The 17,063-nt window shown below is 37.7% G+C and overlaps 1 long non-coding RNA gene across 2 annotated transcripts; it reads left to right on the plus strand.

Moving 5' to 3' along the window:
• The first annotated feature begins 83 nt into the window (after window positions 1-83).
• LOC148724711 (uncharacterized) lies at window positions 84-15,297 on the plus strand. Of its 2 annotated transcripts, XR_015990467.1 has the most exons (6): window positions 84-193; window positions 1,340-1,420; window positions 1,865-1,941; window positions 2,362-2,466; window positions 3,595-3,661; window positions 14,830-15,297. It is a non-coding gene; the product is annotated as an uncharacterized LOC148724711 (long non-coding RNA). The 2 variants fall into 2 exon arrangements; XR_015990468.1 differs by lacking the exon at window positions 3,595-3,661.
• The last annotated feature ends 1,766 nt before the right edge of the window (window positions 15,298-17,063 follow it).

Raw genomic sequence — 17,063 nt, forward strand, 5'->3', positions numbered from 1 at the left:
AGACCCTGGGAACGATGTTGATTCATGGGTTGAACCAATCAGAGATCGCGAAAAACAAAAGCATGACAGACAGCCTATATGATATGGTCGAGTGCGTTGGCTAATATGATTGATCTACAGCGCGCATTCAAGTAAAATTCAGCGAGAATCATCCTTCACTAATGAAACAGATCTGATTCTGAACCTGTTTGAGGTGAGATCTAATATTCTTCATTACAACTGTTTGCGAAGAACTCACGGAAGGGGTATTTTCTTAATGATATTGTCTCCAGATTCCAAAGGAAAACAAATATTTGCACGGAAGTTCATTTACATTGTTGTTTTAATTAAAGAAGATACGGCGCGCAAAATGCGATCTCGCCAAATGTGTACACACAGTCAATGCGCTTTTCTGGGTGCCATTTACGGCTGTATACATTTTTGTTACCATTGCAAACGAATTTTGCGTTATTCTCTCAAAGTCTTATGCTTTACAAGTCATTGTTCAGATGAGAGAAACCGAAAATACCCAATCTGTGTAAAAGTAATTTTTTCGCCAGAGCAGTCTTACAATTTGCTATGGGATGTTGTTACAAAATGCGTAGACCGACGATTCTTACAAAAAGCTACAGCCGTTATTACAAAATGCGTTACTCGCCTTTACTACAATATGATGCTGCAATGTGAATCACAAAATGCGTAAGTTATTACAAAATGCCGAAGTCGTTATTAGAAAATGCGCACGTTTCGTCTGCTAGTTTCTTTCTTAGTTGCTATTGAATCCTCGAAATTGGTGTATGGGATGAAGATTATTTATACAGTCCTCTCAAAGTTTTTTCACGGGGTTAAACAAAGGAGATAGCATAGCCTTGTACTAATATGATATCTTGTTAAAGAAACTACACGCGTTTCATCGTTGGTGATATAACTTCTCTCTTCTGTCGGAACGGTTTCTCCTCTATGAAACAGAAATGAGGAAACAGAACGCGGAAGATGTTATGATATACTTTAGGGATTTGAATATTGTTATTACTATTGTTATTATTTTACTGATCAGGGTCGTTATTTGTCTTTACTAGGGTTATTTTTCTTCAGTCTTTGATTTGCAGGAATTTTTTTCAGTTTCCTGATTTTAGTTTCGTTTGTCATAAGTTCAGAATAAACATCGGAAATGTCACGATTTACATAATTTTTATTTTTATATTTTTCCTCTCGTCTTTGAAATCTGAAATATTTCAGATCGAAACTTTGTGAAAAAAAAATTATGACAGAGGATTCCGAATTTCAAACAATCTCATAGTCGAGAAAGGTTCGATTTTTTCATGCTAGTATATTGATAACTATTAATCTGTCTTTCCAGATCAAGTTCTTTATATAAGTTTCGTTTGTCGTAAGTTCAGAACCAACACCAAAAAGGACACGCTTTACATATTTTTGTAAGGTAAGAGGATAAATAAACTTGAGTAATGTTCTTCTCTCGTCTCTGAAAACTGAAAATCAAATATTTCAAAACGAAACTCCGTGAAAAAAATTATGACAGAGCATTCCAAATTTCAAACAATCTCAAAAGTCTACAAAGATTCGAACTCATCCTAGTACATTGGTAATTATTAACCCTTTCAGTCCCAATATTTCAGTCATAATTAATTCTCCTTACTGTCTGCCATATAATTGTTATGAAGTCAGTTAGGAGAATTTGGTACTAGGTCAACTGATACTCCCCTATTTTATACTTTTCCTTATTCGCCTAACTTGTCTGCTTGATTTTGTGTTGATATTGTTAGTAGAAATTCTGTCCTGGGAGTTTAATGGTTAATATGTATTTTAAGATCAAGTTCAAACATTGTTATGACACTGGTTATTTTCATAAATCTTTGTTTTGCAGGCACGGTTTCTTGAATTTGGTTTCAGTCATCAAACGGTCAGGTTACTAAACTCGGAAAATTCTACGTTTTTCATTTGGTAAGCAGCTTAAAGAAAATAATTCAATGGCGCTCTTTTTTTTTCTGAATTCTCACAGAAACTTGCTTATATTTGGTGATGAAGGATTCAAACGTGAAAGCAATCTTTAAAACGAAGTTCTCAGTGGGTTTAACCGTTAGCGGTAAAACGACGAAAGAATTAGCCGTTAATTAGCCATGAAAATGTTTCGTTTATCACAACAGAAAGAAATTAACTGTTAGCCGCAATATGCCCGAAATTCCAACCGCTGACCATAAAAACCATCACCTCAATGAGACCCTCTTAAACCTGCTGACGATTTGTTGTTTCAGTGGTCTAAAGAATTAAACTGAGATTCTGTGTAATTTTTTATCGATCAAATTATCATTTTGCTCTTTATCCGCGTGACGCTTGCTATTTGCATTCATCTTTCTTTTACAGGTTAACGTTTTATTTCAATTTCTTGCTTTTGGTTTCTGGAGTCACACGAACAACGCATCAAACTCGGCACGTGCCACGTGCCGAGTTCAACGGTTCGTTTGTAAGGTAAGCAGCTAATAAACATTGAAATAGAAAAAAAATTATTTTCCTTTTCTAATCAATCTGAAATAATTTATATGGAAACTTGATTTAATCAGTGATAGGAATGCAAGAGATCCAAACAATCTCAGAAATTGAGGAAAAAGTTTGACGCGAACATAGATTTGTAAACAAAATAAACTGGTTTTTGCCACCCTTAAACCTTCACCTCCAAGATCGGATTAGTAATTCTCCTTTCTTGGTCATCTACATTTCCTTTAAAAAAAGTGAAGAGATTTTGATGTTGGGTCAAGATGGCAGTTTGTGTATTCTAGTCACCTGTTTGCATGATAATGTTTTGATACATTGAAAAGGAGAAGCTATTTGTAAATCAACTCTGACATTTGGGGGTTAAACAAGACACAAGGCAAATCAAATTTTAAGAGAAAAATATCATGATGTAAACAACATACGCTCCAATGCAGTAAATGGCTTGAATGTAAAGATGTAGTCTGATCGTCCAATACGCTCCAATACTTTTCTGTGCATTTTTTTTATGAAAAGAGTGAAGCAGTGATATTTAAACAATTCTTTATTTATCGATCAATCAAGTCCTTACTTTGTATTAGAACTATTTGATATATAGCTAACACTTAGGCAATATGAAGTGAAATGTTAGTTCTGATCGGATAGCTGAACGGGCAAGATGGAACCATTTTTCCCGCTCGGGTCACCCTCTTTGTTCCTGAGTGAGCAAGAAATAAATTGTGAGGACCAGCCTTACAAAGTTTATCATTTTTTGACAATGTCGGCGATGGAGTCGCAAAAGCGTTAGAAGACAGTTAGAACAAAGAAAAAATAAACCACTCTCGTAGGTTTAATGTGCTAGTGCACGGTTGGCTTTCTATAATAAACAAATCATTCTTCATTTGAAAGTGAAATATTTTTGTTGTATAACAAATTATTTATTGGGCCAAGAAGGGCTGGACGTTAACCTCTTTGGCGTTCTTCATGGACCACCTCTTAGTCTCGATCATTACAAACGATTAGAAAAAGAACTCGCCGATCGAATATCCAACCTTCAGTTCTTCACCTCGCACTTGGACAAGAACGCATGTTTACATTCGAGACTGACGGGATAAGTTTTTCTTTCAGTTTTCAACTTCTGGTTTCGCTAATCAAACGACCAGGATACAAAACGCGCACGTGTTTGTTTTAAAAGGTGAGCTGTCTTTCTTTTATAGTTCTATGGCTTCCGCTCATTATTTTCACTTTTCCCCGAATTAATTAACCTTTTCGTTGTGTCAGAAAATATATGGAGAAAATAACAGCTCTCGGCGTAACTAAAGTAACTCGGAAAAATAATGACTCTGTTGCGTCCCATATAAGAAAATATAAATTTTTCATCCTTCATTAACGGATGTTTAACAAATCATTCTATCTGTAGGTTTCACTGTCTGCCCAAAATAAGCCCATGTGGTGGTTTAAAAAAATCGTTTGAAAGAAATCTAACAGTCAACTCAATGAATCGAAAAGCGAAGTTCTAGATCAGAGATACTTTTGATACATTTTATTTGATTTGCGTGCAGATGAAACATCAGTAAAAGGAATCAGGGGAGGTCAATCAGTGTTAATATGAACCAATTTGAAATTGTTTATTTATCGTTTTGCCATCTAAACGACCTGTCATTATTTTTCGCAAGGGGGAGGGGGACATAGGGGGTGGAGGATTTTGAATGGTCACGTGATTTTTAGGGGGGGAAACGGTGAGGGATCAGCCATCGCCAACTGAGTATGAAGGGGGAGGGGACTATAAAAAATCCGGCTTTGTTTCCCAGGAAATGTTTTTTTCAGTTTCTTGATTTTAGTTTCGTTTGTCATAAGTTCAAAATAAACACCAAAAAAGTCGCGATTTATATATTTTTGTTTTTATATTTTTCTTCTCTCGTCTCTGAAAACTGAAAAATCCGGATCGAAAAATGATAAATTTAGGACAGAAGATTCCAAATTTCAAACAATCTCAGTCGAGAAAGATTCGATTTTTCATCCTAACATATTGGTAATTATCAATTTATGTTTTATGATCAGGTTTCAATATTTTAATTTCATTTGTCATAAGTTCAGAATTAACACCGAAAAAGACACGATTTATATGTGTTTGTTAGGTAAGAGGACAAATAAACTGGAGTAATGTTCTTCTCTCGTCTCTGAAAACTGAAATATTTCGGATCGATACTCCATGAAAAATTTATGACGGGAGATTCCGAATTTCAAACAATCTCATAAGTCAAGAAAGATTTGATTTTTTCATCCTAGTATATTGAGAGAATATTGACCGGCAATAGAGCATTTTGATTGGTTGATTTTAGTTATTGGCCCTCTGACTGCTCGAGTCGTGTAATAATTTTCGTTATTCTCGTAATCTGTGTGCTTGATTATGTGTTAATATATAATTCTTTTTTTTTCTTCTTAATTCTGACAAAAACTTGGTTATATTCGGAGGTAGAGGATTTAAACGTGAAAGCAATCTTTGAAACGAGGTTCTCGATGGGTTTAACCGGTAGCCGTAAAACGACAAAAAAGATTAACCATTGAGCGTAGAAAAAACTAGCCATAAAAATTATTTTGTTCATCGCAACCGAAAGTAATTGATCGTTAGCCGTAATATGCCCGAAATTCCAACCGCTGGCCATAAACACCATCACCCCACTGAGACCCTCTTAAACCTGCTGACGATTTGTTCCTTCAGTTGTCTAAATAATCAAACTGAGATTCTCTGTAATTTTTTTTTAGTCGATGAAGTTAAAATTTTGTTCTTCACCCGCGTGACTCTTGTTATTTGCCTTCATCTTTTCTTTACAGATTTTTATTTCAATTTCTTGCTTTTGATTTCTGAAGTCACGCGAACTGAACGCGTCAAACTTGAACGGTTCGTTTATATGGAAAGCAGCTGAAAAAAAAACAAACTAAAATTTAAAAAAGATTATTTTCTATTTTTAAACAATCAAAAATAATTTCTACGGAAACTTGTTTTAATCAGTGATAGACTAGGAATACAAGAGATCCAAACAATCTCAGATATTGAGGAAGACTTTCTGTTGCAAAGTTTGACATAGATCTTAAACTTTAAACTCTTGAACCCTTAAACCTTCATCTCCAAGATCTGATTTGTAATTTGTCCACCTTGGTACTAAAAAATTTCTTCAGCGTAGAGAATTTGATGTTGGGTCAAGATGGCATCCTTAATCTGATCAGTTTGTGTATTTTCAGCAACTGTTCGCATAATAATGTTTTGATGCTGAAAACGAGAAGCCATTTGTGAATCAACTCTGTCAGGTGGAGGGTTAAATAAGACATAAGGCAAGTCAAATTTTAAGAGCACAATATCGATTATAATCGTTACAAACGCTAAGAAAAGGAACTCGGCGAATATCCAGCCTTCTTCACCTCACGCTTAGACGAGAGTGCTTATCTATTTGTAGTTAAAATTGACAAGTTAAGTGTTTCTTTCAGTTTCCAACTTCTGGTTTCACTTATCAAACGATCAGGAAACTGAACGCGGCACGTGTTTGTTTTAAAAGCTGAGGTGTCGTTCTCTTACGGATCTGTGACTTTCGCCTGTTATTTTCACTTTTCCTGAATGAATTTACATATTTATTCTATCTGACAAATATTAGAAGAGTTTATAAGCTCTTGGCGCAACTAAAATAATTTGGAAAAAAAAAGGCTCCGTTACATCGCATATAGAAAGAACTAGACGCATAGCTGCGTGAACTCGGGCTTTCAACATCGCACATGTGGAGTTATCTTTAGGGGACTGCCATATTCCCATTGTTACTGTCATCACGTAATTTCGTCATTTCCGGTCTTGAATAAGTCTATTTCACAGCCATGACACTGAAAAAAGGGTGCTATTTTGAACTTGATTAATTTTAACTCCTTTCAACTCAAATATATCATTGTTATGTATACTCTGAAAATATTGTACTAAGCTCTTCTGTGATGATACTTCAAGCAGCACCCATGTACCTTGAGGAGGGCTTCTACCATAAATATCCCTTGCATGAGAATCGAATATTTTCAAGCCCAGATTATTTTTACAATAGAGAGCAACTGCAGTACATCCTATTGTCATGACAAAATTGTTGAAATTTTCGAATATAAGTGATTGAAAGGCTCTATCTAAGAAGATACAGTACTGATATCCTTCTATTGTAACTTATTGACGAATAGTACCAGTGTAGCATTCACTGTATTGAAGTTCGTAGTCAGTCTCGAACACATTTAAGAGTGTGGGTAATTCTGTCTGCGTTAAAAATCATTGTCTGGGGGGGGACTATAGAAAATTGACTGCAAATTAACTGCCTATGAGAGAAGAGTCATAAAAATTATTCAACGCCTTAGTGGAGAATCAACTGAAGTTTATGGAAAAACCATGAAAATCCCCCAACCCCTCCTCTTCCCCCCCTGGCGAAAAATAACGACTATCACTCATGAAGTTTGCTATCCGAGTCTATCTTGAAGCTCATTACTTTGTTTTGCTAGTGTTACGGATAGAGCAATGTTCTATTGAGTGTCGAATGTAATCTTAGCTCGCTCTGTTTCTTCCTTACTTCGCTTTGTGATTGGTCATGAAAACACGCGCCAATCTCTCAACCAATCAGATGCTAATAACTTAAGGTGGCTAGTACCAGTTCCATCTTTTTGATGGTTTGTAAATATGAAAGAATACAACAAAAAGACTGACCAAGGCCAGCTGAACACTTTTACGAGGTTGAATTTTATAATCATTGATTATCCAAAATGTCATTTCGTCACCATTGGTTTCCATGGCAACATTTCCAAAGGAGTATTCAGACTCATTTTTTAGCTTGTTGCTCAAATAATAGTGATAATGCACAAAGATTTAAGAAAGATTCTACGGAGCGGAGTTTCATAAAATATAGAAAAAGCCAATTTTCTCACGGTGCAAACTTTCCTTCCGTAGAATTTACCAGGATATTTTCTGATGATTCTATTCATTGATAATGTTATATTGGAACAATAAAAGGAAGGGGTCACCGGACTTATTTTCATGCAATTGCCTTCGTAAGTTTAGCAATTCTCACGCGCGTTCTCGTGCATATAAAAATCTGGATTCTATAACATCGACAGTTGCTCGAGATTTGCCAGGGCTACCGCGCGCTATTGAGTGTGCTCGCGCGAGCACCTACAATCTGATGTTTACAGACGTTTACTGGTCAGAAAATCATTTAATGGTCGTCAAGACAGCCTCTTGAGCTCACCTTGAAGTACTTACTCATAACTTCTAGCTAAATAATATCATTTTCCTTGGAGGTTTATGGTTTTTCCTTTCTTGGGTTCTCACTTTTGTCGTTATCGTGAGATTTTGTTCAAACTGGATTTTTCGTTTAGATGCGTCGCAGCCTTTGTGTTTCCGAGAATAGTCTTCTTTATCTTCGTTTCTGTCTCCTGCATACGCAGTGGCCTTTGAATACATGAAATACACGCTGGCAGGGAAACTTGTAACAAAATAAGACAAAAGTAGCGTAGACCGAAAAAAGATTTGCGCCGCCATATTTGTTTGGAATTTTCACTTCTTTCGCATGCACTGACGATGTATTAGATTTCACTAAGGGCGTTTCACAATAGGGCGTTTTCAAAAATGGCAGTGAAGGAAGGTTGATATTTTCATCGAAACTCAGTGTTTTCGTTTTGCTGTCGATTATCCACATCGATGCATTTATGATTATCCTCAGCAATAAAACACCAGAAAACACAGAGAGGAGCAACAGTATATGGGACACATTTTTCGGTAGAAGCTTTTAAAAGCCTCCTTTTTCAGTTGTCCTTGCAGAAAACGGAGCGTCTAAAAGTCGTTGCTTTTTCAAAATGACACTCTTTAAAAACTGGTTTGGAAAGTGTTTGTGTTCATCGGCTATTCTCGGGCGTCCTACTGTAGGTTATGGGTAACAAAAAACTATGCAATTTTCGAACTACAACCCCTCAGGACTGTGGATGTGCAACTTTTCATTAGCTGGTTTTAGCGTAAGTGTATCTTTTATGTACGCTTATCGCAGTTATAAAAGAACTCATTTGGCGTCGATCAATTTGAAACTTCCACATCCACCCTGGGGTAAACCCCCCGATATTGGAGCTTTTAAGATTGATTCGTTCAAATTCTCGTTCCCCCCACGAGCCAAAATTGTGTTCAAATGCCCCACTCAAGCATAACTTTCTGTTCAAGGATTCTTTGAGTGATCAACGTATGTTATAGAATTAAAAAAGTCACGAATTAGTTTTTGGTGCTACTGTTGGGTTTTTTCGCTAATAGGCATCATTCTAAGATGTGGAAAGTTACTTCCTAGCCATTCACTCACGAAAGCAGACTTTTTACCTTGAAACTTCCACTTCAAAAATTTTAAAAACACGGATTACACTCAACACATCGATTCAAATTCCCCATCCTACCCAAGCGAGGTTCAAATTCCCTTCTTTCTAGACCCTGATGCATAAGCACTCGTTACAGCTGGCGCAAGCCTATTTCAATTCCATGAAAACACAGAAGAAAACTGTGGATCTCTGAGTAACCCAGATCAAGAGAAAAGTAGTGATTAATGATATCGTTCCTCTGGAGAGTATTAGGCAAGCCATTGCCAACGTAAAGCGGTAATACAGCGCTGGATAAATGTATTATTCCAAAAAGTAAAAATCCTTTTAAAGAGTACTTTAACAACGCCATCTTACTGTGTCGACTGCGTGACTGATATCACGCACACGCTGAGTGTGAAATATCGCGCGATAAATTCTTAATTATCGCGCCATATTTTGATTTTATCGCACGACAAAAAATTCTAACCGAATTCTAACCGCCGGACATAAAAACCATCACCCCACTGAGACTCTCTTAAATCTGCTGACGAGTTGTTCTTTCAGTGGTCTAAATAATTAAACTGAGATTCTGTCATTTTTTTTCTATCGACGGATCAAGTTAAGGTGGCTGAACACAGTTTTTGATACCTGTGTTTCTTTCACCATTTTCTCTAAAACCCTTGATCTCTCGGTCACCAAAACTGGCAGCAAGCAAGTTAACAACACAAACTTTGTTTTTATGCCTCTTGCTCGCTTGCCTATAACCAAGTGTTTTTACACTGTGCATAGCTAGGGGTGAGCTCGGTTTGCTGGGAGAATTAAACGGACAACCTTTACTTTGCCGTAATTTGGCCACTCAGTTGAGTGGCCGATTATTTTTAATATCAAATCAAGTTACAGTAACACCGGAAATAGAAACCTAATCCCAGAAAAGGTGAGGGCAAACACCCATCAAATGAGAACTCGACGTACCTAAGGGAATGTTCAAAAACAATGGGCGGGTTAATAGGGTGGGAAAATGTTTGCCCTGCACCGAAGCTTAACTAAAAGAGGCCCGAAATCACATGTTCGAATGTTTAAGTATCTACCATTATAATAATTTGGATATATCAACAAAGTTGAAATGGTAAATTAGCCACCGTAATGATTACAAAAGCTGACGTTTCGAGCGTTAGCCCTTCGTCGGAGCGAATAGAGGAATTGTGGGTTGTGTGTGCTTTTAAAGGCAGAAAATGGAGCTACGTTATTGGTGGGAGCATGGCAACGAGAAAAACATGAATAAATTAGTGGAATGAAAAGCGTTCGTTGATCCCTGTGGGATTTAGACTGCCGGTTTGAAAGATGAGCTTTGGTTCAAGATTTTTACGGCTTTCCGTGCCATCTAAGTGCGAGGAAAGACCGCAGATTGCCATGTGTTGCTTAGAATGATTAGGTAAATTAAAATGTCTAGCGACTGGTTTCGATGTGTCCTTGTCATTCCTTTCCACGTCTCGAAGGTGTTCTCGGAATCGATCACCTAGTCTTCTGCCTGTTTCGCCGATGTATATCTTTTTGCAATAAGTGCAAGTTATGCAATAGATTACATTGGCGGAGGTGCACGTGAAGTGATCGGTGATCTTAATGGATCGTTTAGGTCCCGATATTTTATCAGTGTTGTGAATGAAAGGACACGTTTTTCATCGTGCACGAGCGCATTTAAAAGTGCCTGGTTGGTCATTAGTCTGAAAAGAACTTCTGACCAAAAAGTTGCCTATGTTTTTGTCGCGTTTGAATGAAATGAGCGGAGGCTGCGAAAAAATAGTGCTTGTCTCTGGATCGTTTTGAAGTAATTTAAAGTTTTTAACTGAGTGGTTGTGAGGGTGAAACGTGAGAGTGAATGGAATGCGGTCGGAATCTTCCTTATGCGACGTTTGTAGTGCTGAATGTCGATCAATAAGTTGAGCGCGGTGGTAACCCGCTTGAACGACGGAAACAGGGTAACCACGTTTATTGAAGAACTGGCACATGGACTCTGATTTGTGGTGGAAATCAGAGTCATCACTTCATAAACGACGAAGTCTTAGAAACTGAGAAAAAGGAATGGAATTCTTAACGTGAGATGCATGCAAAGACGAATATAACAAGTAATATTGCGAGTCTGTAGGTTTGTAATACACACTAGTGCATAAACCGTTACCTTCAATTGAAACTTTGACGTCTAAAAAGGATAAAGAATTGTCAGAAATTTCCCAAGTATATTTCAGAGCCGGGTGAAAAGAATTGACTGCGGTTATGAATTGAGTGAGCTCCTCTCTGGTAGAGGAGGTAGCGCCGATACAGTCGTCTATGTAGCGACCGTAGAGTTCAGGTTTGGACCCGTTGTATTGGCTGAAAAATTGATGTTCGACAAAACCTACAAAGAGATTGGCATAGCTATGTCCCATTTTGGTGCCCATGGCTACACCATTGGTTTGTTTGAAGAAGTTGTTTCCTAATGAAAAACAATTGAGTGTGAGCACTAGTTCGGCTAAGCGTAGTAGTGTTTCAGATTTAGGTTCCTTAACAGTACGTTGATCATAAAAATGTTTAAGGGCCAGAAGGCCTTCGCCATTAGGAATGACAGTGTAAAGAGACGTAAGATCCATGGTGAAAAGAAGTTTGTTTTGGCCAAGGAAATTAAAGTCTCGAAAAATTTGAAGAGCGTGTTGGCTGTCTTTAATATATGATGGTAAAGTTTTGACGATGGGAGCCATAATTTTGGCGCACCGACCTCTACCAAAAAGAAGCTTTGCGGCAACTTTCCGACACCTCTTTTTATGAAAAGATTGACAAAGACCTCACTGCCAGCAATCAAAACTCCGTCAAGAATACGATCAACCAACTCATAACAAAACAAGAATTGCCGGCCACAGCAAAAAATCTCATCATAACCACTCCTAGAACTTCTCGTATTTACTTTTTACCTAAAATTCACAAACCTAACAACCCGGGTCGGCCCATTGTCTCGGCTGTCAGTTGCCCTACCGAACTTATCTCCAGCTATCTAGACAAAATTATGGCTCCCATCTTTCCTTGCACTTAGGTGGCACGGAAAGCCGTAAAAATCTTGAACAAAAGCTCATCTTTCAAACGGCAGTCTAAATCCCACAGGGATCAACGAACGCTTTTCATTCCACTAATTTATTCATGTTTTTCTCGTTGCCATGCTCCCACCAATAACGTAGCTCCATTTTCTGCCTTTAAAAGCACACACAACCCACAATTCCTCTATTCGCTCCGACGAAGGGCTAACGCTCGAAACGTCAGCTTTTGTAATCATTACGGTGGCTAATTTACCATTTCAACTTTGTTGATATATCCAAATTATTTCGTTACTCCCACCGACGCAGCCCCAAACAGTTTCTTTCGAAACTATCAGCCTTTATTCTACCATTATAAGTCGCGGATGTAACCCATCCGGGATAATGTTAAACGCGGCACAGGCTGCATAAATTAGTTTATTCCAAACTTTTTTTTGATAGTTACGCTGACGTATGTGCCATTTTTAGCAGAATTTCTCACTTACTTTAGAAGGAAACTCTGCACACGCTGGTTCTGCAGACTTGTAATGTATACTTTTGGTTAACTTGACTTTATTCTTCATAATCCAACATTACACGTTCTGTTCTACGACCTATCTCAATCCCATGTTTTTTGAGTTACAAAAATGCTATGTTTTATAAGCTACGGATATACACACCCAGATACGTTAAGTCCGGAGTGGTATGATAATTTAAGCTAACTTGACAAAGTTCCAGTTTTGTTTTACACATTCTTCAATGATTCGTGGCCACTAATTTCCCGTTACATCGGCTTGCTTGACAATCATAGTGTTAATCTATGCATGCGGTTTTATTAGCGACTATTTGATTGAATATATCTTTGTTTTTGAAGGCTCGATTACACGACGCCGGTCAATACTTCCTTTGACATTCCACAAATCAATGTTGGCGACAAGAAATAACAACTTACTTAATCAACTACTAAATATACTGAAACAGGAAAACTTTCTTATGAGCACTGGAAACTTTTCGCGACACCATTGTCATGGCAACATGAATAAATATAAAAAGGCCTTCAAAATCGGCTTTGTTCATTTGTAGAAAATCTAGTCATTAGCTTTTCTTTATAATTTGCATGCAACGAGCTTGTAACGATACTCACAAGTTAACACCATTTTGCTAACAATTTAACAGAGATCTTTAATTATCCCTTGTTTAAGGTTTACTCGATTATCTAGAACTTCCTTTGTTAAAAATCAATTTTTTTTCAATACTCCAGTTTCTTATTTCCTAAAGTATTTTCGTGCCAAATTTCGTGAAATTCTGATGAGTGGTTCTCAAGAAATAGGCATATTTCCGAGAAAGCAATTTTTCATTCAATCGCAATTTTTTGACTTACCACGCATGCGCTGCATTTAACCGGGTTCTCTCGGTAACGACGAAAAAGCTGAGAATTGCTGGGTTCTTTGCACTGTTAACTTTTCTAACATGTCTTTGTAATAAAAGATTGAAGCTCTCAATACACTGCGCCAACTATAGAGAAAAATAGCACAGATGGTGCGGATGCGTGTTGAGTAAATAAGACTCTTAAATAGGCTCTATTGACGGCATGTTAGTTTTTTGCAATCCTTGCACGCGCTGATTTGCATCAGCAAAAGCGCGCGCGAAAACTGTGTTCAGCCACCTTAACATTTTGTTCTTCACCCTTGTGACTCTTGCTATTTACCGTCATCTTTCTTTTACAGGCTTTGATTTCAAATTTCTTGCTTTTGATTTCTGAAGTCACACGAACAACGCATCAAACTCAGCACGTGCCACGTGCTGAGTTCAACGGTGTGTTTTTTTAAGATTTAAAACAGCTAAATTTATATATATATAAAAAAACAAACAAACAAATAACTAAACTGTGTAAAACAAAAAACTATTTTCTTTTTCTATACATTATATATTTAAAAAATAATGTGTATGGAAACTTTTTTTAAATGAGTGAAAGTTCGATAGGAATGCAAGAAATCTAAACAACCCAGAAATTGAGGAAGATTTTCGGTTGTAAAGTCTGACGCGAACATAGATTTGTAGGCAAAATAGAATAGTTTTTGCAGCCCTTAAACCTTCACTTCCAAAATCTGACTAGCAATCCTCTCTTCTCGATCATATACATTTCCTTTAAAAAAGTGTAGAGAATTTGATGTCGGATCAAGATGGCATTCTTACCGCTGATCGGTTTGCGTATTTTGTTGGCATGATAATGTTTTGATATTGAAAAGGATAAGCTATTTGTAAATCAACTCTAACAGTTGGAGGGTCGAATGAGACACGAGGTAAATCAAATTTTAAGAGTACAATGTTATCATGTATCCAGCACGTGTTCCAATATTTTTTTGGGATTTTACCAGAATAGAGTGAAGCGGTCATATATAAACAACTCTTTATTTACCGATCAGTCATATCCTTATTTTGTGATAACACTAGTTGATATATAGCTAACACGTGGGTAATATGAAGCGAAATGTTAGCTCTGATGGCCGACTGAACGGGAAATGGAACCATTTTTCCCGCTCGCAATTAACTTGCTTGTTCTTGAGCAAGAAATAATTTGCATTGAGCAGCCTTACTAAGTCCATAATCTTTATCGGCAAAGGAATCGCAAAAGCGGTAGAAGACAGTCATAGTAAAAAGAGAAATAAATAAACGGCCCTCGTAGGTTTATCATGTGCTACAAACACAGTTGGCTTTCTTTCCCAGTTCTTGAAATAAACAAATCATTCCTGGATCTTATTAAAGTGAAATGTTTTGGTTATGCAACGAATCCTTTATCAGCCAAGCCTGTTGGGTCAAGAAGCCGCTGGATAATAGCTTCTTTGGCGTTCTTAATGAACCGATGACCAACCATAGGGGAAAAAGAACTCGGCGAATATCTAGCCTTCTTCCCCTCACCCTTGGACAAGAACACATATTTATTTGCATTCAGTATTGACAGGATACGTTTTTCTTTCAGTTTCCAACTTCTGGTTTCACTAATTAAACGACCAGGAAACTGAACGAGACACGAGTTTGTTTATAAAGGTGAGCCGTCTTTCTCTTAAGGTCGGCACACACGAGGGGACTAGTCCCTGCGACTAGTCCCAGCGACCAGTTTCATGCGACTAGTCCCTTCGTGTGAACTACACATTTCTGTGGTCGCAGGGACCAAAATTTGGTCCCTGCGACTGGTCGCACGAATTCAAACTGGTTTGAATTCGTGCGACCAGTCGCAGGGACTTGTCGCATGAAACAAATGTTTTTCCCTTCGTGTGAACTGTTTGTGCGACCAGTCCCTGCGACTAAACGGTAAATAAGCCAATCACGGGTCAGTAGGATGCGTGACTTCCGGTATTTGTAAACATTGCAGTTTCTATGAATTTTCCCTGACTTCTAGATTTCTACAACTGAAGAATAAAAAACTATTTCTACTTTTGTAAACATATACAGATGTCTTGGAGCCGTTTTGATGGAATTTTTACCCTATTTGACTCTGTGTCTGTTAAAAATAATAATAATAAAAAAAAAACGGAACACGTAAAAGCATGAATAATCCGACTGAATAAGTGTAGTTCGTTTGCGTTGATGTTTAATAGTGCTACAATGAAAAGTTACCAAATTTTAGTTGTTTTCGCGTAACGCTCCAGACTAAGAAACATCTTTTGCCTCTTAATTTTCCTATGTTCTTGTGCAATAGCGCTTTATACTATTACTAAAAATATATTTTGTTACGTGATAACCTATGAGACCCCCCGCACAGACTCAGACAAACATTGCGACCAGGTTAAGGAAATGTATGAGCGAGAGCTGTAAAATTAAAACAAAACGACGGAAAATTTCGTCAAAAAATGACTTGGCGTTCTAAAAGGAAGCGGCATGGTTGGTACCAAACACTGTTGTTGGGGTGAGTGTACGACAGACTCAAGATATGCTGATAAATGGCCAAAATCACTCAAAGAGTGAAAGGAATTAGGGAAGAAAGTATTCATTCCTTTCCCAAAACCTTCGCGAGACATGGCAAAGTGCAAGCGTTAGCTAGTGGCTTGTTCGCGTGAGTTTTTTACAGAGAAAAACATAACAAGAAACACTTAATTTATTTTTGTGCTCTTCACTGGCCCGGCGAAAGAGGTCCAACTGCCGAATTTCCCGATCCACTGAAGGCAAATCTAAGACCAGCGCAAGTAAGTTGAGCACATGCTCCTAAGAGGAAAGCACCGAAAGAAAGAGAAAATTCAGCGTCAAAGAAACAGAAATTATTCAATGACAACTGCATGAACATTAACTACATAAACTACATGAATTGGCATTTAATAGAAACACAACCAGTATTGAGCGCAATATATAAAAATCCGCCGCTCGTATCTTACAAAAGAGGGCGATCGCTCAAAGAGATACTCGTGAGGGCCAAACTTTGAATAGGCTATTCTAAACACGCGCTGGGGAGTCGTGTAGGCCTGTCAACCCCCTTTTTACATTGTTTACATCAGAATTTTCTTGAAAAACTTTTGGCAGCAAACCATTTTCCATGATCGATTGCCGGATCAAGGGTGTGATAATTCTCTCATCTCACACAGTCTGTACAAGATCTTCTCGTTTACCGCTTAATTTTAAGCCCCTACATTTTAACCACCGTTTTAGCTGGTCTACAGTGTATTCTTCCGGTTCTCTTTCAAATTTGGAGCCAGAAACGCCGTCCTCTTCGGTCAGAACTGTAGGGGAATAAGCGAACTACTCGCCATTTCCCTTGTAGCTCTTAAAGAAGTGGAGATTGTTTGTCTGAGTCACGCGTGGGGTCTAAAATTTCATGACGTCATTAGTATAAAGCGCTATTGAGTGCCCTCGTGTGGACGCCTTAAGGGACTAGTCCCTGCTACCGGTCCCCTCGTGTAAACCCTTCAAAGACTTGTTTCCGGGACTAGTCGCACGGACTAGTCGCAGGGACTAGTCGCAGAGACTAGTCCCCTCGTGTGTGCCGACCTTTATAGTTCTATGGCTTCCGCCCATTACTTTCACTTTTCTAGAAAGAATTCACGTTTTTATTCTGTCAGAAAATAAAAGAAAAATTTAACAGGTTTCGCTGTCTGCCCAAAATAAGCCCATGTCGTGATCGAAAAATAATACAAAAATTTTCAGTGACGTATATCAAATACTCAACTCAATGAATCCAAAAGCGAAGTTTTAAATCCGAGATGCATTTGACACAGTTTATCT

This window comes from Stylophora pistillata, chromosome 8, assembly GCF_964205215.1.
Source record: "Stylophora pistillata chromosome 8, jaStyPist1.2, whole genome shotgun sequence".
NCBI lineage: Eukaryota > Metazoa > Cnidaria > Anthozoa > Scleractinia > Pocilloporidae > Stylophora > Stylophora pistillata.